Source organism: Lissotriton helveticus, chromosome 4_1, assembly GCF_964261635.1.
Source record: "Lissotriton helveticus chromosome 4_1, aLisHel1.1, whole genome shotgun sequence".
NCBI lineage: Eukaryota > Metazoa > Chordata > Amphibia > Caudata > Salamandridae > Lissotriton > Lissotriton helveticus.
In genome coordinates, this window is record NC_136063.1 from 38,320,428 (window position 1) to 38,343,222 (window position 22,795).

At 45.5% G+C, this 22,795-nt stretch overlaps 1 protein-coding gene across 1 annotated transcript in view; it reads left to right on the plus strand.

Moving 5' to 3' along the window:
- The first annotated feature begins 2,426 nt into the window (after nucleotides 1-2,426).
- Nucleotides 2,427-22,795, plus strand: part of LOC144828313 (verrucotoxin subunit beta-like) — a 78,556-nt gene continuing 58,187 nt past the window's right edge. The window contains exon 1 of the mRNA XM_078686401.1: nucleotides 2,427-2,603. The gene's annotated coding sequence lies outside the window, so the exon portion shown is untranslated. The remainder of the gene's footprint in view (nucleotides 2,604-22,795) is intronic.

Below are 22,795 nucleotides of genomic sequence, written 5' to 3' on the forward strand. Positions count from 1 at the left end.
CGGCACTGCCAGCATGACATCACCCCTCTCATAGATGGAAGCTGGCGGGAGATATCATAATGAGGAAGGAAGAGTCTCGGGGCCCATCGGTATGTAGTATAGCATATTGGTAATAGCAGGGGCATTAATGGGGGGCCTCAGAGCAAGAGTCAGACCAGCCTCTCCCGCTCCCCCTGCCAGGCAACCAAAACGCCGGGAGAAAGCAGGCCACGTCAAGCCACAACAGCTGGCCGATCGTAGCAGGCGCAGTGCTGCACGGAGGGAGGTATATCCTGAAGTGGCTGTAACCAGATAGCAGAGCCGCCTACCTCTCCAGCCCTGGGACAGAGTACAGTGCGGTATAAGCTAGAGGAGAGTCAGCAGGGGTGCGCACTCACCGGAGGTCCCGCGGCACCGGAGGCAGGGAAGATGCCAGAGGGAGTTAAAAGTGACCACGCGCTAAAGCGTATCAATATAAAACAACAACGTGTTATTAGAAGCAGCAGCAGCAGAGTGAGAGATACCTCACTCAATCCAGACTCTCACTTACTTTCGAAATGCCGACCGCTGGCACGATTCAGCCTCTCAGGCCCAGCAGCGGCTGGAGTAGTGTGCTCTGGGCTCAGTGGCCTGCCGCGCTCCGTGGGGTTGCGGTACGTTGTACTTGTATTAACTATAATGATAAGAGGTGGCCCGAGCCGATCGGTGGTGTGAGGTGCAGAAAACAGGGCTGTGAGCGCCTCGGCCGGCGCCATGATTATTTGCAGCGCCCCGGCCATAGCTATTATATGCACCGCAAACTAACTAGCCAGCCGAGCTGCCTTCTAGCTCGCGAAATAAACTTCCGGCGCGCGCTCTGGTAGCAGGATATGACGACTCCTCCCAATGGCATCATGCTGGTAGTAAGAACCGCGCGGGTTGGATGCACAAGATACATTTTAGAAGTTGAATGAGCGCTACCAGCAAACTTAGCTCAGCTGCGAGGCTAAGCCTGCTGCAGCAGCATGGGGAAGCCCGGGCCGGCGCGCTGCCACAGACTCCGTTTTATCAGCGATTTTAGTGACAGCTGAGACACAGCGATATGCGTGACAATGCGTTTCAGTGCGGTAATGCGGATTACCACACTGAAATGCGCTAGTGTCACGCCTGATGCGTGACACTTGGCAGCAGACATGCCAACCCTCCCGATTCAGGCGTGAGACTACCGATTTGAAGGCTAGTCTCCCGCCTCCCGATTCCTGAAAGCAAAAACCCGATTCATCGGGGGTTTCAGCTGACAAGGCTTGGTAGGTATTGTGTAACATGCTAATTCTTACAGCAATAGTCAAGAGTAGCAGGCAGGGGCTCTAGAAGGACTGAAAAACCAACAACGCCTCATTAACAAGCCAATGGGCTTATAAAGACCTATGAAGTACTCGGAGGCGGCTGTGTGTGTGCCCGGGAAGCTGTTAGGGCGGGGGGTGGGGAGAGGGAGGGGGTGCGGGGGTGGGGTGTGGTATACACTGCCAGGCCAGTGTTCAACACTTGCTGAACCCTCTCTCTGCCTGTCATTGCGCTCCATGCTTCTAAACAGCAGCACACTTCCAAAGCCTATACATGACGGTAACCCGATTAAAGGCCCCATTCTCCCGATTTAAAAATAAAAAAAAAATTACATCTCCCACTTTGCTCTTCTGAAATGTTGGCATGTATGCTTGGCAGGCCTGCAGAACCTTGACAACTCTCTGCAGTGTAACAGTCTCAAGAACCACTCAGCACTGATCACACGGCACATTGCCAACCACTCAATAAGCAAGTCACGTTTTGCACCCAAAGTGACATATTTTCTCTCAATATGTATATTTAGACTACTTTGCCTGCATATCTACGCGAATGACTCGCTTTTATACTTTATGTATGATTACCAACATTGCCTACTATTATTATTATTTTTGCAGAGTTTTATATAACGGGAACATGCCCCGAAAAGGGTATCTGAGCGCTTTACTTAGCACCAGTTACATAACATAAGGACGGACATTCATTTTTGTTAGGCACGAGGAGAATAAGTGATTTGCACAGAATCACAGGATGTTTGGAGTCGATACCGAGAATCGAACCCAGATTCCCAGCTCGTAGGTCGAGCGCCCTAGCCGTTAGGCCAACGGTCTTTTCCATGTTTGTTTGGTATGTTCATCATAATCTGTACACAGGCTCAATAACACCATCGTTTCATTCTCCCCATCCCGAAATGGCCGCCGCGCGCCTCCAGTCACCTGACCGGGTCGATGCCCTTCCATCATACCAGCCGCATCGCTTGGTACCTGGATTCTGAAATCTAGCTTTCTTCCTGTTTCATTCTCCCCATCCCAAGATGGCCGCCGCACGCCTCCAGTCACCTGACCGGCTCCAGCCACCGCGTGCGTCACTGGCCCCTTGCATGTGACCAGTCCCTCTAGTCACGTGGTACTTATATCCCCACAACCATGGCGGCCTCTAGGGTTGTACACAATCCAGCTGCGCCCCGTTTGAATGTACCAAGGCGCCCCCTTCACCATCCCCTCCTTTCCCCCCGCAGACCGCCCGATAAACGACCGCACCCCTCCCGGCCGTCGCCGCAGGACGCGCATCACCCGCACACGGAGGTGAGGTTTCCATGGCCACTCCACCGACACGGGCTGCAGCAGCGCCCTCGCTCGGCTTGAATCCCTTCCCAGCCCTCGGGGTTGCCATACCTGCTTCAGTCCTAGGCCTTGGGGTCTAGGGCGGCTTGAATCCCTTCCCACCCCTCTGGGTTGCCATACCTGCTTCAGTCCTAGGCCTTGGGGTCTAGGGCGGCTTGAATCCCTTTCCACCCCTCGGGGTTGCCATACCTGCTTCAGTCCTAGTCCTAGGCCTTGGGCTCTGGGTCTGCTCACCGTTTGTTCCCCTGAGGCCCTTCACTCTCAATATACACTGATATGAACAGCCCCTCCTCAGATAACGAGTTAAGATTGCATTACAGAAATGAAGTATTTTAAAATGTGTAGCTTGTTAGAAGTGATCTGTGTATATTTAACCCCTGACTTACCTCCTTGTACAATTTTTTTCCTCCTTTTTTCCCCATTTCACCCCATATATGTACATTTAATGTTTAGTAAATTGCAGGCAACTCTTTCAGGCACTTTATCCATTAGTCCTGATGATGATCCAATATCTTCCAGATAAGGATCGAAACACCGTCCACATAGCTGTCACCTTATTTCACATTGATTACTCCATTTCAGATTGTGTAAAGGTGACCTTTGTAATTGTTGTTTCACTATCCAAAAAATTGCTTTATAAGAAACAGCCTCAAAGTGCCTGAACCATTTTACTTTGTTTGTTTCCATGTTTATCATGTGGGTCTGGAGATACAAGCTTGTATCCCACTGCCGTTGGACTCGCAATTCTGTTTCTTCTATTAAACTAATCTGGATATTAAAATTGCCCTTATCCGGCTCGATATAGGCATAACTATACTACTGACTGGCTCTATATCCATTTGTAACGCATTCTTGATTTTCCCAGGGACCATTGTCTCTTCCAAAAAGTCAAAGAGTAGGACTTCAGTTTTATTGGAGTTTAATATCAAACAATTAGTGACCATCCAGTCCCCAACATGGCGAAGGCAGGTATAGAACTGTGCTGCTGTGTCTGAGGGCAAGCCTGTCACTGAAACCACAATCTGGGTATCGTCAGCTTAGGAAATTGCAGAGAAACCCAGAAATCTAATTAGCCTTGCCATAGGAGCAACGTATATATTAAAGAGGGTGGGGCTCAGTGATAATCCCCGTGGAACCCCACACAGCCGTGTAAAATTGAGTGATTTGAATTCCGAAAGAGCCACAAACTGTTTACGGCCAGTCAGAAACAATCTAAGTAAAGTAAGAGCCTTTCCTGTGATGCCTATCCTCTCCAGGTATTCCAATAATATTTATGATTGAGTGTCGAATGCGCCAGAGAGGTCTAGCAGCACAAGTGCTGCGTTGCCCCCTGCATCGACTGTCTGCCTAATCTGTTCGGACACTGTAATCAGTGCCAGTTCTGTACTATGGTGCTTTCTAAAGCCAAACTGAGTTTAATCCAAGAAGGCATGTTTCTCAATGTAGTCTGATAATACCACATTCATGTCATTTTCTACCATTTTTGCGGGCAGGGGGAGTCTTAGGATTGGGCGATAGTTATTAGGGTCTGTCCCGTCTAGGTTTGCTTTTTTAAGAAGAGGAGGACGGATGCCACTTTTCAGGTGGTGGGAAATATGCTTGAAAACATTTGGTTAAAAATGGGAGACATGTGGGAAGCAAATATTTCTGGTAGAAGATGAAAGATTTTGGGGGGACAAGGGTACAATGGGGAGCAGGATTTAGTGGAAGAAAGAAGTTTAATGACCTGGTCGAAGGTCAGTGAAGGAAAGAGAGATAGTTTGGGGAGGTTACATTACTTCAAGACTGCGCCTGAAGGCTGCTCTCCACAGCTACCACTTGAATAGCTTTCTAAGGTTATGTTTGACCTCTTAAATCACCATAAGGGTTGTTTGGACTGGTGTAGGGTGCCCACTTTAATTAGTGGACAGCATATACCAGGCCAACTTCTCACACACCACATCACAAAAAGCATGTTTCGGAGTAAAGGATTACAATTGCAAATTTCACTTTTGGTACCCCCATTTTCTTTGCCCCCACGTAGTCGATCAGTGCAAAACTTGTTTTACAAAAGAGCCAAACTGAATTAACTATTTTGGAAAGTTTTCTGTAGATTTGTCCCACAATGCCAGAGTTTTTAAGAAAAAAAAAGTTTCCTATGGAAATTCAGGCCTTACAATAACTACAACAGCGCTAGCGCTGCCAGCGAAATGTATACATATAGATGAGGGACATTCTATATTAATAGCTACCAATGCCAGTCTAATAGATATGAATGACACTCATGAACGTAATGAATTCATATAAATTAATTTCAATTCATCACCTTGTAGATATACCAAGAAATACTATTTGCCCAAATAAGATCAATGTCCGTGCAAATTCCATCACTGTCATTAAATACAAAACACAATATCTATTATATAGCACCTTACAAGAAGACTCTACAAAAATTATTAAACATTCCCCCACTCCAACTTTGTTTTTGTAAACAGAACAACAGCTAATCTTTTTATTTGAGGGTGGATAAAAACACCAATCATTATATGGACAGTTTTTATATTTATTCACAAGTAACAAAAGGATGTACAACAAAGGAACACATATTTAGCTCAACGTGACTAGAGTTTTGAACAAGCAGTTACGTTGACTTGGAGTGTAACCTAGTGTACAATAACAAAGGATAACAAAAAGGATATTAATTCTCGACCCAGTACCACCTCCTTTACTAATTACATATCAAATTCAAGAGACTGGTGGGCTCTGTTCCAAAAAGGAGCTAACAATGAGCCCCTAATGTTCCTCTTTGTGCACTTGATCTTGTATGGAAACACAAAGCACTGGTCTGTAATCCAGATATTTGTTGTTGGATCCTAACAGAGAGGAGATCTCTTAAAAGGGACACAGCCCCTCCCCCACACTGGGTGGCATGCTTCATCTAAGGGGCGCTCTTTCTCTTGCACCTTTTTGTTGCAAGGCAGGCTCGTCCAAAGTCTTGGAGTCTTCTTGTCTTCTATGTGTATGAGAGTTAAATGTATGCTATGGAGGGGTTTGAACTGTGCTATTAAGTGTTTGGAGGATCTGTGCTATTACCTTCATTCTTCCCAATTAACTTGCCCCATATAGGATTAAAAACAACTCTGGAGTGCGACAAACTTATTAGGGTACCTTCCTCACAATCATACATTGGTCAACATGTTTCAGCCTTAAAATGGAGATACATGCATCAATAGGCGTACTTTAGACCCTAAAGATCCTACCAATTCAGACACTGACCTAAGCTTTAGTCACCAAGTGAAAAAGGGGGTAAAACAATCCTGGCTTACTTTAGCGGTATATCTATATAGAGAAATAAAAAAGAACAGATTTGATATATTGCATGTTGTACTTAGTCATACATGTGGTGTTGTCCACCATAAAGCACATGCCTCTTGTATTTTCACTATACAATGAAAAGTGATATATCTATATAGACACATACAGTAAATCTGTTCGTCCAGCGACTTACGATTCACTATATGTTTACATACAGAAAAGATCACCATTTTACATTTATAGAAAATGGTTGGAAATGTGTGTTATACCCCATTAACTTCAATACAACAGTTTTCATCCATGTATACTTTGCCATATGTCCAATTCTTAAGAATGTGTTGAACTTAGACTAAAAACTGACTAGTTTTTGAAGTAGATGTCTTACTTAAAAAGCTAATTGGGAGAAGTTACTCCAATATATGAGTTCACCAATTGCTAAAAAGATCATGGTACTTAATCATGACTCTTTTACTTGCTGTAAAAGAGCGGAATTACATTTAAAATAAAATCTTTTTAATCTAACAGTCTTTAGCCATGTCATTATCAAATCTCAGGACCTGAGTGACAGCCTTGTAGTGTTTTTCCAGACAAAGTCTTCAAGATTCAGGATGCTGTGTTTCTCCTTTGGACTCTTCAGTCAGTATAACTTATGGTCCACTTCAAGAACTGGCTCTTCTCTCTCAGAATTCACTTTGGCATTAGCAGAGACAATGAAGCCATTCTTAAGTCCATCAAATCTGTTTTTTTCACTTGACCCATAGCCCCCTCACATGTTCTTCTTGGATATAGATACCCTAGGCTCCTCTTTCACAATTTATGTAATTTATCCCTATCTTACGCCTCAGTCCCTCTTTGTGGAAACACACCATTGTTGTTCAGTTTCCTAAAAATTCTTCATCAGACCCTAACATACAGGCAGCTTGGCCGCTCCGGTCCTCTTACACCTTTCTGCCGCCTTCGGCATAATCTCTGACTCCATCCTTATCCAGGATGTAAATCATCCCTTGGTTGGCTTAGGTTCTTCCTAACTGACAGATTACAGAACATCTCACGTCCTCCTTTATGTTCATCAGCTGCTACGGTAATTGTGGCATCTGTCAGGACTTCTCATTAGACTCATATTATTCAATATTTTAATTGCCCCCTCCTCCGCCCTCTGCATTCATCAGATCCTTTCGTTCTTTGGCTTTGAGTTCATGTCCTCTGCTGGTGATTGCTAACTTTGTGTGTCTATCTAAGACAATGTCTCTTCCACCCAAGATGGCTTCTGTGCCTGCAAAAATAACTGCCTTAACCCAATTTTCACATCAACAATCTGCACAGGAAGTGACATCACAGATTTCCTGCCAAAGCTGTCTATAAAAGAAGCCAAAGAAGAGGACTCATTTTCCATCATCCATTTACACATGAAGTGACATCACAGCATTTCCATCAACAATCAGCACAGTACGTAACATCACAGATTTCCTGCCAAAGCTGTCTTGAAAAGAAGAAGCCAAACAAGAGGACTCATTTTCCATCATCCATCTGCACATGAACTGACATCACTGAATTTCCATCATCAATCTTCACAGTAATTTACATAAATGGATTTCCCGTCATCCATCTGCACAGGAAGTGACACCACTAGGTTTCCCATCATCCATCTGCACAGGAAATTATATCACTGGGGTTTTATCATACAACTATACAGGAAGTGAGTTCACTGGTTTCCATCGGAAAACTGTTTTCAGTTAAGAGTCTGCAGTGGAAATGTGCAACAGGTATTTCACCGGTGCAGCACCCAGACCACATCCAGTGTCAGGACCTCTAGTCCTCTATCCTACGTACTCCTACTGTCACAACTACATGTAAGCCTCTGCCCCCTGCACCTCGGTCACATCTTCCATCTGCAGTCAAGCCTTGCCGCCCAACCCTGAAGGTGAGCTCTCCTTGCCACCTACCATTTGACATGCACCTTCCCACACCTACCTCATTCCCCAAAGCACCTCAGATACCCGACACACTTAACACACATGACCACTGAGCAAACACCACTACACCACACCCATCCCTGTCCTGCATACGCTTCAACACTAGCTCCCTAACTAAACATTCAACAGTGAAATTTGGGATTTCCTACATGACTGCTCAGTGGACCTGCTCTTCTTGACAGAAACCTGGCTGACTCTCTCATCAGCAGGCCAGCCGAGACCACTGCAGAAACATAATCACCAAATCATCACAACAGAACTGGAAGAAGATCTCGGGCATCCTGGTCTGTCAGGCTCTCTAACCACCAGCCTATACATAACCACCTCCCCAAATCCATATCCAACTTCGTCTTCAGCTCCACCTGTACAGATACCATGGCTCCTCTCGAACCAACAAAGCCATGCCAATGAGATGACAAGCAAGCTGGTACAGAGAAGAGCCCAGGCTCACCAAACACCACTGCAAGCAACTTGAACACAGATAGCGACAAAATGAGAATGACACCATCAAGAGCATATACAAATCCGCCCTCATACTCTACCATCTGAAACTCAGAGCCACCAATTGCTTGATGCTTACTAACCACATCAAAAGCAGCACCAACAGTGCTATGGATATCTTTGCCACAGTGAAAGACTTCACCTCTTCAGCAGCAACGTCCAACAGTGTAACAACACCCCCTTCCAGACCTTCTGTGCCCAGCTATCCCTATCTTCAGCAGCAAGATCACCAGCATCTATGAAACGTTTGAGCCCCAGCTGGACCCTTCCACCATTACATTGCTCTTGCCCATCCCCACCAACACCCAGAAGCCCACCAGGACAACATGGCCATCTTCCCCCCTCAATGCAATAACTACGGTAACCATACGCTCCAGAGCACCCTCAGTCCCCTGCACTTTCCACATGTTCATCAAAGGACTGGAACCCATCAGTGCAGCCCTCACCCATAACCTGAATGACTGGAAACACATCACACTACTCCCCCTCCCCAAGAAACCCTCCGCAGATGCAAAGATGCCAGTCAATTACTTCGTTTCCCTCCTACCCTTTCTTCCAAACGTTGTAGAAAAGAAAATTAATAAACACCTTCTTATTTTTCGCCTTCCCCCATTTATCTACAGACTGTTTGTTCGATGTAGATAATTCTGTATCGTCAATATCATCAAAAGAGTTTGTCTCCTGACCCTCCTCCCTCTTATTAGTTACGACAGATTCTCCCACCTCCGCCATTCTTTTTAATTGCACTGCCTTGTTTGTTCCAGGCGTCTTACAAATCTTGGAGGGGGTATCGGTTGATTCCTACACATTTGCCGCTCTGCCGAACCCACACCCTCACCAAGCTCAAGTCCTGCATCTGGACTGCTATCACCAATATTATCCAAGCCCCCAGCAGGGGGAGAAGATGTATCCAAAATAGCCACATAATCATTAGTATAAGCTGCATCAATTGAAGTGGCTGGAGTCTCTACAACAGTATCTAAGGCAGTATCTAAGGCAACAGTAGGAACCGTAGCAGGGACCGTAGTAGCACTAGCAACAGTAGCAGTAGCAGCTTTTGAAACATTGAACATAACATCAGCAGGGGAGTTTACAACAGCTATTGAAACAATGTTACCTTCCTGATTGTCAATCAATGGAACCGCGGGCGCTTGGCTCCCAGACCGCTGGCTCTGCCGCCTTCTCAAGTTGCTGCTCACGTGGCAGTGCTCTCACCACACCCGCGACCGTCTTCTCTCCAGCATCGTCGGCACCTAGAGCATGTAGCTCTCCAGCCAGGAGATTTTCCCACCTCTGGTGTTTCTCTGAGCTGTTTTCGGGGCCATTCTGCAAAGCAGCGGCAAAGCAAGAGCTGACACTGGAGTCGGCGATGGGACCAAAGCCGGAATCGCAGTCGGGACTACAGCCAGCCTCAGTCCAGACCAGTCGACCACCGACCGACCTCTCAACCTTCCCGCCAGTAACCGTAGCACCAGAACCAAACCCCCAGACCGTGAAGCAAGGGAACGCCACATCTGTACTCCCTCCGGCGCCTCAGGCACTTTGCAGGTATTAACAGCGCTCTACCTTTTCTCTTTTCCAATTACACCGCCATTTGAAATTTTTGAAGTTTTCTTCTTGAGGGGTTTATGCCGTCACTGCAGTAACTACTGAGTAGGGCAGCCACAGCGATGGTAACAATAGCTGCTGCGGAGACGAGGCATCCTCAGGCTGAACTCCGTGGTGGCCTTAACCTCAGCCCGCCATCTTGCTCCCCCCCCCCCCCATAATTATTGCATTTTTGTGTTTTATTTTAGTGCAGGTGTGCATTTTTTTTAGATTACTGTACTGTTTTCTTATTTCTTGTGGTCATTTTTCAGGTGGAGGAGAAACAAGTTTACTTGTATACATGTAACAGTATCCTGCACCTGGATTCAGAACCATTTTTTAATGCATATTTGAGGGCATAATGGCCTGTATACATTTTTTGTAAGCGTAAGAGCCCACTAAATAAACACAGGTTGTAAAGTGAGGGTTTCCTAACACAATACAGGCTGTAAATCGATCAGTGCACGTGGAGTTATAAGAGAACCTTTTTTAGCAGGCCTGTTTTAAGTAATAATCCATTGTGTATACAGTTAATGAAAACTTAGCAATGCGTGCATAATAGTGCTGCACCATCCACTGTTGAATGTAAGTGCCAGAACTTTGGGTTGGCACAAATTAAACACAAGTGCCTGCAGAAGTAATCAATAATTTGAATAAGTCCCATAAAAAGTGCCGGTACTCTCCCACTAAAAATAAAAAAGAGCCGGTAATCAATACTGGACAGTACCGGCCCATTTAAAGCACTGTGAGGGAGCACAGCATTGTTTAAACATTAAATAAAAGGCAGTTGTGTAACCTAAAAATAAGGTATTGCATTGAAAAGATGGCTCTTGGCACATCTGCGTAACTGGAGCAATAGCTCTGCTGCCTGAAGCGGCGGGATACCACACTTGCCTGACCCCCGCCACTGTCTGAAGACTAAACCTTTAGTTTGAGAATATTCCAGCATGAATTTTCTCCCCCTCAGATATCAGCATCTCCCTATAGACAAGACTCCCACCCGGGTCGAAGTCCACCCCTCTCTGGCACCACATTCCACAGAAGCACCGAACACATGAAGGCTGTATAATGTAAACAAAACCTGAAACATAAATGTTGCAATAATATGTCATATTTCAAAAAACAGTGGTCCCAAACATTAGCAAGAATAGGACAATCCAGGTTAATATAGACCAACATTGAAATCTATATTTTGCTGTCCATCCGGATAGATTTTAACCCCTTCCACGCTAATGACAAAGCCAGCTCGTCATGGGTGTTACCTGTGCTGCGCTCATGACGAGCTGGCTTTGTCATGTAAAGTGGGATTTATGAACCTTCAGCGCACAGCGGGAAACCCCGCTAGCACTGTAGTGGTTAATAGCAAAAATAGTAATATGTATAAAAATAGTAGAGCAATTTACCAAGCGGGACACAACCTGTGTCCAGCTATCACATATGAGAAACCATATGACATACATACAAAGGCAAAGAAGGGCAGTCTGTAAATGTTTCACAGTTGTAACAGACAATAATATGAAGAGTACACGTTTTTGTGATCATTTCATTACAGTATATCAATCATCAAGTGTAAATTGTCGACGACGTTTCGATCCTTATTAAAATTTGGGATCATCATCAGGACTTATAAATGCATGCCCTAAATATTAATTGCCCAACACAGAAGTAAAAAACAAGAATATAATATACATTACAACAGCAGAACATTCAAAAAATGAAAATGGAGGAGAGGGAGAGGGGGGGGGGGGGGGAAAGAAAAATACATAAGTAAAACATTCCAAAATATTAAATGCAAAAGGGGGAAAAAAGAAAGAATGTATGGATTCTGCTTAGGTCTTGAATAATACTTGTTCATCCCTTCTGGATTGAGCCTTGTACTGCTGGAATTCGCACTACGCTTTAAATGGAATTGACTGTGCCTTTGTTGGCATATAGGCATAACTAATGTATATATATTACTTTCTGTTTTGGATTGTCTAAGATTGCTCTTTTCGAAAAATAACTCTGGATCAATTGTCACTGTTTCTGTATTACGATTTGCTAATTAATGTGTTCTGAAAATGTCCTGGATGCTAATTTTGAATATGTATTCATGATACACTTATCCCACACTATCTATTCGCAAAGCGCCACTAATTGTCTCTCGGGTGTTTCCTGGGTTACTTTACTATTACCCACTCCAATATGGCCGCCTCCTTTTGTAAAGACTGGAACAGTTGTTCTGTTCAAAATAAAATAACCTTGCCTGGAGCCAAGATTTTTTAGCATTCTTGTTCTTAAGGGTCACTAAATTCGGGCACATTCTCGTTTTTTGCTTCGATTAACTAATTCTTCCTATTTACGCTGCTTGAAATGCATCTTACAAGATGGCTGCACTTTTTACTCTATTATTTTTGCGAGTCTACAAGCCATACGACCGCGGCTCACCGGTAAAGTTTTTTTTATAAAAACCAGCTTTCCCGGAAGCGGCTACGAAACGAGTATTGACTCGATCGCCTTACAGACCCCCTTTGCGGCGGACTTCTGTTACATTGCCGGTAAGCTTTAAGATTGCTCAGCACGCTGTCGACCTTTTGGTTGACATATTTCCAACTCTGAATACTCATGACTTGCTCTATTTACTTTGCCAGGTACCCATTGCGGCGGACTTCTGTTACACTGCCGGTAAGCTTTAAGATTGCTCAGCACGCTGTCGACCTTTTGGGTTTGACATATTTCCAACCCGGAATACTCAGTACTTGCTCTATTTACTTTGCCAGGTACCCACATTGACTATGACCGGCCACTGACCGGAATAGGGGTAAGCGCTTCCACTATAGATGCTTCCTTTCTTTTCCCTCTAGGTTTAAACCATTTATTGATAGTCTTTCCTTTTGAAATTTAGGACCAGTTCCCCATAACTCAGAACGGTGAATTGGTAAGCCTCTTAAAGTCTAATGTTTACACTTAGACCCTCTGTAAATTCTGAATTGATTATCCACCAATTCTTTACACATTTTCTACATTAGGTCCATATATATGAAATAAGCTTCTGGGCCAGACTTTTGTCATTTTAGACGACCCTGTTCCTCTGCTTAAACATCGAGGTATGTTCTTAGGAATTATGAACGGAATGGCACTCTTAGGGCGATCACGGTTGGTTCTCCTTTTTCCGACTTATGTCTGTTCTGTTCGGAGACTTCGGGCAAACGGTATTTCTTCTTAGCACCCTGCACACTCTATTCTAGGATCACTCTTCTCACACGACGAACTGGTTGTACTAACTTTCTGGTTACAGCATGCACATTTGAAGGCTTCATGGGATTTCGTGTTTATCTCTCTGGATCACTTGGGTTGTGTATGCGCTTGTATTTTCCTTTGTAGCCAAGTCAGACCTCTTAAATGCATAATATGAGTATGATTCATTCTAATATGTTTATTATTATTATTATTCTTTCTTTTTTCCCCCTTTTGCATTTAATATTTTGGAATGTTTTACTTATGTATTTTTCTTTCCCACCCCCTCTCCTCCATTTTCATTTTTTGAATGTTCTGCTGTTGTAATGTATATTATATTCTTGTTTTTTACTTCTGTGTTGGGCAATTAATATTTAAGGCATGCATTTATAAGTCCTGATGATGATCCCAAATTTTAATAAGGATCGAAACTTCGTCGACAATTTACACTTGATGATTGATATACTGTAATGAAATGATCACAAAAAAGTGTACTCTTCATAATATTGTCTGTTACAACTGTGAAACATTTACAGACTGCCCTTCTTTGCCTTTGTATGTATGTCATATGGTTTCTCATATGTGATAGCTGGACACAGGTTGTGTCCCGCTTGGTAAATTGCTCTACTATTTTGATACATATTACTATTTATGCTATTAAAATCTGTCCGGATGGACAGCAAAATATAGATTTCAATTTTGGTCTATATTAACCTGGATTGTCCTATTCTTTCTAATGTTTGGGACCACTGTTTTTTGAAATATTATATACTCCCAAAGGTCCCAGACCGATTGCTACTTTTGGGTTCCCTTGTTTTTGTAATGCAATAATATGTCAGGCATCAACGTAAATACCTAAACATAATAGAAATACATAATGGCTTTGCATCCATAAAACTGCTTATTATAAAAGGAAACCTACTTGCCCGAGCAAAATCAAATATACAAAGTAAAACAACGCATGGTGAACACGAGCCACACATTGTTAAACATTGGCAAGCAGAGTGGGGTAACGAAAAGGCTAACATATGCAGGATGACTATAGCCTCCTCCCGAAGCATAAGTTGAAATAACACTGGGAAGACCCAGGGAGCACGAAGAACCTCGCTGTACAGAAAGAGAAAGTTAAAATCTTTTTTGTCTAAAGGTGCGAAAACATCGGACATAAATAAATGAAAGGCAGGTGCTTCGATGCGGCATAATTCAACAATGACAAGGCACCACATACATTTAAAACTCCGCACCAAAACTCAACCCTGTGAGCCTCTATAAATGTCAATCCTTGGGTTTCCGAAACCCACGCTGCTCGAAGAAACCTAAGAGCAACAACACTACAGCGATGGATCTGGGTACAGTTCAGGAAGGAAGAGGCAGCTTGCCTCAGACCTGGCAGGAGCTCGACTGGTCTCACCTGAGGCGTTGCACACCGCCGCTAAGACAAAAAGTGAGCATTCACCCACCAATGACAGGGCAAACAAGCATTGAAAATGCAATAGGGCTCGTATTTACGCGAGCCCTATTGTATTTTACACGGAAGTGCAGGCGTAAAAGAAGTCATGAATGGGGGGGGGATGGGGTGATTTTGGTGTAAGAAGTTATGGACTATGGGAGGGAATGGGGAGAGGCAGGGGAACAAAACTGTTTTTCTAGTAAAGGGGCCGATAGCACCGTAAGGATAACAAGCATTTGCAATGCAATAGGTCTCGTATTAGGAAAGTTTGAGCTATTGGTATTGTAAATGACAAATTTTTTATTTAGGTTTTGTTTTTGAAAATACCGAAATTAATAGCTATGTCATTTACCATGCCAATAGTTATAACTTTCGCAAATGTGACACCTATAGCATTTGTAATGCAATATGTGTTGTATTTACGTGACTTACATGTATTGATATTACAAATAACAATGGTTTAATTTTTTTAAATAATTAATACTTAAATAAAAGTCTGATGCCTGACGCTTGTGGATGCCTGACGCTTGTGGATGCCTGACGCTTGTGGATGCCTGACGCTTGTGGATGCCTGACGCTTGTGGATGCCTGACGCTTGTGGATGCCTGACGCTTGTGGATGCCTGACGCTTGCGGATGCCTGACGCTTGCGGATGCCTGACGCTTGCGGATGCCTGACGCTTGCGGATGCCTGACGCTTGCGGATGCCTGACGCTTGCGGATGCCTGACGCTTGCGGATGCCTGACGCTTGCGGATGTCTGACGCTTGTGGATGCTTGTGGATGTCTGACGCTTGTGGATGCTTGCGGATGCCGGACGCTTGCGGATGCCGGACGCTTGCGGATGCCGGACGCTTGCGGATGCCGGACGCTTGCGCATGCCGGACGCTTGCGCATGCCGGACGCTTGCGCATGCCGGACGCTTGGTGATGTCTGACGCTTGGTGATGTCTGACGCTTGGTGATGTCTGACGCTTGGTGATGTCTGACGCTTGGTGATGTCTGACGCTTGGTGATGTCTGACGCTTGCGGATGGGCAGGACACTTGTTGAAAGAAATACACTGAAAAGCGTGCAATAGAAACACGCCAGTATAATATGAGCTCTCCCTCCACCAATCAGCATAGTTGACAATCCATTGACTTTCCGATGAGGGCGGGAGGAGGGGGGTTAGTCATGAGTATAAGAGAGAGAGATCCCTTTAAGCTGAAAGCAACTGGACAGTTTTAAGAGGGAGATAAAAGGTTCGAAAAGAGGGTGACCCATTAATGTCTGTGCCTGTGGATGCATTTTGTCAGGATGGTGAATATGTGATGAAAGAAGATGGCAAAGGCACAAAAAAAACGAGCCTAACAGGGGCAGAAAAAACGCGGATGTCTGACGCTTGCGGATGTCTGACGCTTGCGGATGTCTGACGCTTGCGGATGTCTGACGCTTGCGGATGTCTGACGCTTGCGGATGTCTGACGCTTGCGGATGTCTGACGCTTGCGGATGTGTGACGCTTGCGGATGTGTGACGCTTGCGGATGTGTGACGCTTGCGGATGTGTGACGCTTGCGGATGTGTGACGCTTGTGCATGCCTGACGCTTGTGCATGCCTGACGCTTGTGCATGCCTGACGCTTGTGCATGCCTGACGCTTGTGCATGCCTGACGTTTGTGCATGCCTGACGTTTGTGGATGTCTGATGCCTGACGTTTGTGGATGTCTGTTGCTTGTGGATGTCTGTTGCTTGTGGATGTCTGTTGCTTGTGGATGTCTGTTGCTTGTGGATGTCTGTTGCTTGTGGATGTCTGTTGCTTGTGGATGCCTGACGCTTGTGGATGCCTGACGCTTGTGGATGCCTGACGCTTGTGGATGCCTGACGCTTGTGGATGCCTGACGCTTGTGCATGCCTGACGCTTGTGGATGCCTGACGCTTGTGGATGCCTGACGCTTGTGGATGCCTGACGCTTGTGGATGCCTGACGCTTGTGGATGCCTGACGCTTGTGGATGCCTGACGCTTGTGGATGCCTGACGCTTGGCGATGTCTGCTGCTTGCGGATGGGCGGATGGGCAGGACACTTGTTGAAAGAAATACAGTGAAAAGCGTGCAATAGAAACACGCCAGTATAATATGAGCTCTCCCTCCACCAATCAGCATAGTTGACAATCCGTTCACTTTCCGATGAGGGGGGGAGGAGGGGGGTTAGTCATGAGTATAAGAGAGAGAGATCCCTTTAAGCTGAAAGCAAATGGACAGTTTTAAGAGGGAGATAAAAGGTTCGAAAAGAGGGTGACCAATTAATGTCTGTGCCTGTGGATGCATTTTGTCAGGATGGTGAATATGTGATGAAGGAAGATGGCAAAGGCACAAAAAAACGAGCCTAACAGGGGCAGAAAAAACGCGGCCGCAAAATGAAATCCCTTTGAAGTCAAGCTGCTGAATGATAGGGAATCTGAAAGGCCTCTAGGAACCTGTAAAACAAGCTCTTGGCTCTTGGCATTGCTGTGGGGAGGGGGGAGGAGAAATGCGAGTCACGGCCGCCAGGCCGTGAAGTGTGAAGCAGTGGGCGGGAAAGAAGATCCCTTTGAAGCTGCTGGGCAGAAATGCGAGCTCACGGCCTGGCGGCCGTGAAGTGTGAAGCAGTGGGAGGCAGGAGCAAATAGTATGGGGAGCCTTTGAAGAGCAAGCCAGAAACACCAGGGGGGCGGAGAAGCAGATTGCCTAGGAGGCAGGCAGAAGGCTCGGGCTCGTGCATGTGCACATGCACTCGTGGAAAACCTCTTTTTGGTAGACCTTAGTTTAAGTCTTGGTTTCACTGCTATAGACTCGTCCTATTCCATTCCTGCGGAATGGGAATAGGCCGAGACCTAAAAATGATGAGATGGCCGTCAGGAGACGGGATTAACAAGCAATCCCATCAGAATGCAGAAATTATGATTCAAGCCAATCAGAAATGAGGCTGGAAAGTGGGTGGAGCTTCTCCCACTATACTGTATACAGCATCTCTCAACCAAACAGCGCATGCGCTGCCCAGTCAAGACCTAAAAAACTATCAATCAAAGATCAACGCTAGGTATATAAGCTTGGGACATACATAACAGAACAAAATGCTGAAATTCCATGGGGACAACTAAGACACTAACGTTTGCATTCCCCTGGGGGACGCCTGTATACACTTGTACACCTATAGGCACAAACCTGATCCATATTCAGGAGACTGGGAGGTGAAGGGGTCACTTAATCGATAGCCAAATACCAACATATTTTTGATATATTACTTTTACGCAGTCTAACTGACTTATACATATGACAGGGCCTTGTCTCTCTTAGTGGATACTCTGTAGGATCAACACAATGAGCACATTGACCTGTTATTCACATCCTTTATCTCCGGAAGTGAAAACGTGGTATGGAACTTAACTACCGCCTACCACGGATCATGAATGCATAAATATCAGCATCTCCCGGCATTTCTCTATCTTGAGCCGGGAGCAACGGAGGGCAGTTTAGGCTAGTAGCCAGGGCACCCTTGAAGAAGTAAGTAAATATGACCACTTATCTTGTCAGGAGATGGGACTCAAACTATTAAATAAGACTACTGGAAACCCAAATTACCTCCCACGTGTCCCACCACTTAGTGCCCACAGTGTGTGACTAAAGGGAGCCTCACCCCCGCTCCTGGGACATATGATACCCATAAAGTGTGGGTGAGTATTACTGTACCATCTAGAATTACTATTTTGCAATGAACACGATATGAAGAGACCTTTACCAAATAGGTACGCTTTTAAGAATGCATGGTGTCTGTCTCCGTTTGTTGGGTTAGGTTTTTTCTTCACTCTGCAGAATTTACATGAGATTGATACTTTGAAATATTGAAATGTGATCACTAGAGCCACTAATTTATTGCTCTTAAATAGAATGACCTTACTAGGTGTGCGGTTGAATGAATTGTGTTATGGGAATGAATATTCATCTTACATTATTAATATTGATGTGCACAGAGAATATATGCACTTGTCTCGACTAGAGACTTTTTAAAAAATATGCATGCAGTGGGATTTGCATGCCTCATGATCTCACAATTTTGAATTTTCACCTTATACAAGTGTCAGATGTGAACCTCACGTAATACCTGCAGGTATTAGCACTGCCCTTGTACTAGTGCATGATATTACTCTGCCAGTTACATCTTTGATTTAACTACTAGGGAGGTACTGATTTGATACCCTGATGAAAGCCTCCAACCTTGTTAGGCCTTCGAGCAGGGCTGAAACATGTCAGTCTAAAGATCTAGGGTCATCGGACCATAATTGTCCACATTACCCACTTAGCTTATTTTAGTCTTCCCCACCTTCCCCACGAATAAAGGGATACCTAGGAGAAGGTGAGGGATTTTCAATCTCTAGTTAAGCCCCTTGGTCATCCTCTATTTCTAAGTGCTCCCTGAAACACTGTTGAGCACACCCAGACATTTAGGAGTCAGGGTGAACCATATGATGAAGCAAGACACTACTAGAGTGTGTGAGGGTTATATATAAATAAGGATTTTTTTTCCTTCCCCGTACTAGTTATGCGGAGCGACCATACCCACGCGGGGTGACCAACACCTCTAGCCCGTATTTTGTATGTTATATACCACAATCCCATAACCCCTGGCGGGATACTTTATTGTTGAACTGACTCTCCGCTGACTCTCGCGCTGACAGTAATGAGTGATTGTGGACCAGGATCCTCTCCACTGACTCTACCACTGACAGTAATGAGTGAATGCAGATGTGAAGGATCACCACTGACTCACACACGGGCAGTAATGAATGATTGTGGATCAGGAGGCTCTCCACTGACTCTCACACCGACAGTAATGAGTGATTGTGGATCAAGAGGCACTCAACTGACTCTCACACTGACCGTAACGAGTGATTGCGGATCAGGAGGGTCTCCACTGACTGACAGTAATGAGTGATTGCGGATCAGGAGGGTCTCCACTGACTGACAGTAATGAGTGATTGTGGATCAGGAGGGTCTCCATTGACTGACAGTAACGAGTGATTGTGGATCAGGAGGGTCTCCATTGACTCTCACACGGACAGTAACGAGTGATTGCGGATCAGGAGGCTCTCCACTGACTGACAGTAATGAGTGATTGTGGATCAGGAGGCTCTCCACTGACTGACAGTAATGAGTGATTGTGGATCAGGAGGCTCTCCATTGACTGACAGTAATGAGTGATTGCGGATCAGGAGGCTCTTCACTGACTGACAGTAACGAGTGATTGTGGATCAGGAGGCTCTCCACTGACTGACAGTAATGAGTGATTGTGGATCAGGAGGCTCTCCACTGACTGACAGTAATGAGTGATTGTGGATCAGGAGGGTCTCCATTGACTGACAGTAACGAGTGATTGTGGATCAGGAGGGTCTCCATTGACTGACAGTAACGAGTGATTGCGGATCAGGAGGGTCTCCACTGACTGACTGTAATGAGTGATTGTGGATCAGGAGGGTCTCCACTGACTGACAGTAATGAGTGATTGTGGATCAGGAGGCTCTCCACTGACTGACAGTAACGAGTGATTGCGGATCAGGAGGCTCTCCACTGACTGACTGTAATGAGTGATTGTGGATCAGGAGGCTCTCCACTGACTGACAGTAATGAGTGATTGTGGATCAGGAGGGTCTCCACTAACTGACAGTAATGAGTGATTGTGGATCAGGAGGGTCTCCATTGACTGACAGTAACGAGTGATTGTGGATCAGGAGGGTCTCCATTGACTGACAGTAATGAGTGATTGTGGATCAGGAGGCTCTCCACTGACTGACAGTAATGAGTGATTGTGGATCAGGAGGCTCTCCACTGACTGACAGTAATGAGTGATTGTGGATCAGGAGGGTCTCCATTGACTGACAGTAACGAGTGATTGCGGATCAGGAGGGTCTCCACTGACTGACTGTAATGAGTGATTGTGGATCAGGAGGGTCTCCACTGACTGACAGTAATGAGTGATTGTGGATCAGGAGGCTCTCCACTGACTGACAGTAACGAGTGATTGCGGATCAGGAGGCTCTCCACTGACTGTAATGAGTGATTGTGGATCAGGAGGCTCTCCACTGACTGACAGTAATGAGTGATTGTGGATCAGGAGGGTCTCCACTGACTGACAGTAATGAGTGATTGTGGATCAGGAGGGTCTCCATTGACTGACAGTAACGAGTGATTGTGGATCAGGAGGGTCTCCATTGACTGACAGTAATGAGTGATTGTGGATCAGGAGGCTCTCCACTGACTGACAGTAATGAGTGATTGTGGATCAGGAGGGTCTCCATTGACTGACTGTAACGAGTGATTGTGGATCAGGAGGCTCTCCACTGACTGACAGTAACGAGTGATTGCGGATCAGGAGGGTCTCCATTGACTGACAGTAATGAGTGATTGTGGATCAGGAGGCTCTCCACTGACTGACAGTAATGAGTGATTGCGGATCAGGAGGCTCTCCACTGACTGACAGTAATGAGTGATTGTGGATCAGGAGGCTCTCCATTGACTGACAGTAATGAGTGATTGCGGATTAAGAGGCTCTCCACTGACTGACAGTAATGAGTGATTGTGGATCAGGAGGGTCTCCATTGACTGACACTAACGAGTGATTGTGGATCAGGAGGGTCTCCACTGACTGACAGTAATGAGTGATTGTGGATCAGGAGGCTCTCCATTGACTGACAGTAATGAGTGATTGTGGATCAGGAGGGTCTCCATTGACTGACAGTAACGAGTGATTGCGGATCAGGAGGGTCTCCACTGACTGACAGTAATGAGTGATTGTGGATTAAGAGGCTCTCCATTGACTGACAGTAACGAGTGATTGCGGATCAGGAGGCTCTTCACTGACTGACAGTAATGAGTGATTGTGGATCAGGAGGGTCTCCACTGACTGACTGTAACGAGTGATTGTGGATCAGGAGGCTCTCCACTGACTGACAGTAACGAGTGATTGTGGATCAGGAGGCTCTCCACTGACTGACAGTAATGAGTGATTGCGGATTAAGAGGCTCTCCACTGACTGACAGTAATGAGTGATTGCGGATCAGGAGGGTCTCCACTGACTGACACTAACGAGTGATTGTGGATCAGGAGGCTCTCCACTGACTGACAGTAATGAGTGATTGTGGATTAAGAGGCTCTCCACTGACTGACAGTAATGAGTGATTGTGGATCAGGAGGGTCTCCACTGACTGACAGTAATGAGTGATTGTGGATCAGGAGGCTCTCCACTGACTGACAGTAATGAGTGATTGTGGATTAAGAGGCTCTCCACTGACTGACAGTAATGAGTGATTGTGGATCAGGAGGGTCTCCACTGACTGACAGTAATGAGTGATTGTGGATCAGGAGGGTCTCCACTGACTGACAGTAACGAGTGATTGTGGATCAGGAGGCTCTCCATTGACTGACAGTAACGAGTGATTGTGGATCAGGAGGGTCTCCATTGACTGACAGTAATGAGTGATTGTGGATCAGGAGGCTCTCCACTGACTGACAGTAATGAGTGATTGCGGATTAAGAGGCTCTCCACTGACTGACAGTAATGAGTGATTGTGGATCAGGAGGGTCTCCATTGACTGACAGTAATGAGTGATTGTGGATCAGGAGGCTCTCCATTGACTGACAGTAACGAGTGATTGTGGATCAGGAGGGTCTCCATTGACTGACAGTAATGAGTGATTGTGGATCAGGAGGCTCTCCACTGACTGACAGTAATGAGTGATTGTGGATCAGGAGGGTCTCCATTGACTGACTGTAACGAGTGATTGTGGATCAGGAGGCTCTCCACTGACTGACAGTAACGAGTGATTGCGGATCAGGAGGGTCTCCATTGACTGACAGTAATGAGTGATTGTGGATCAGGAGGCTCTCCACTGACTGACAGTAATGAGTGATTGCGGATCAGGAGGCTCTCCACTGACTGACAGTAATGAGTGATTGTGGATCAGGAGGCTCTCCATTGACTGACAGTAATGAGTGATTGCGGATTAAGAGGCTCTCCACTGACTGACAGTAATGAGTGATTGTGGATCAGGAGGGTCTCCATTGACTGACACTAACGAGTGATTGTGGATCAGGAGGGTCTCCACTGACTGACAGTAATGAGT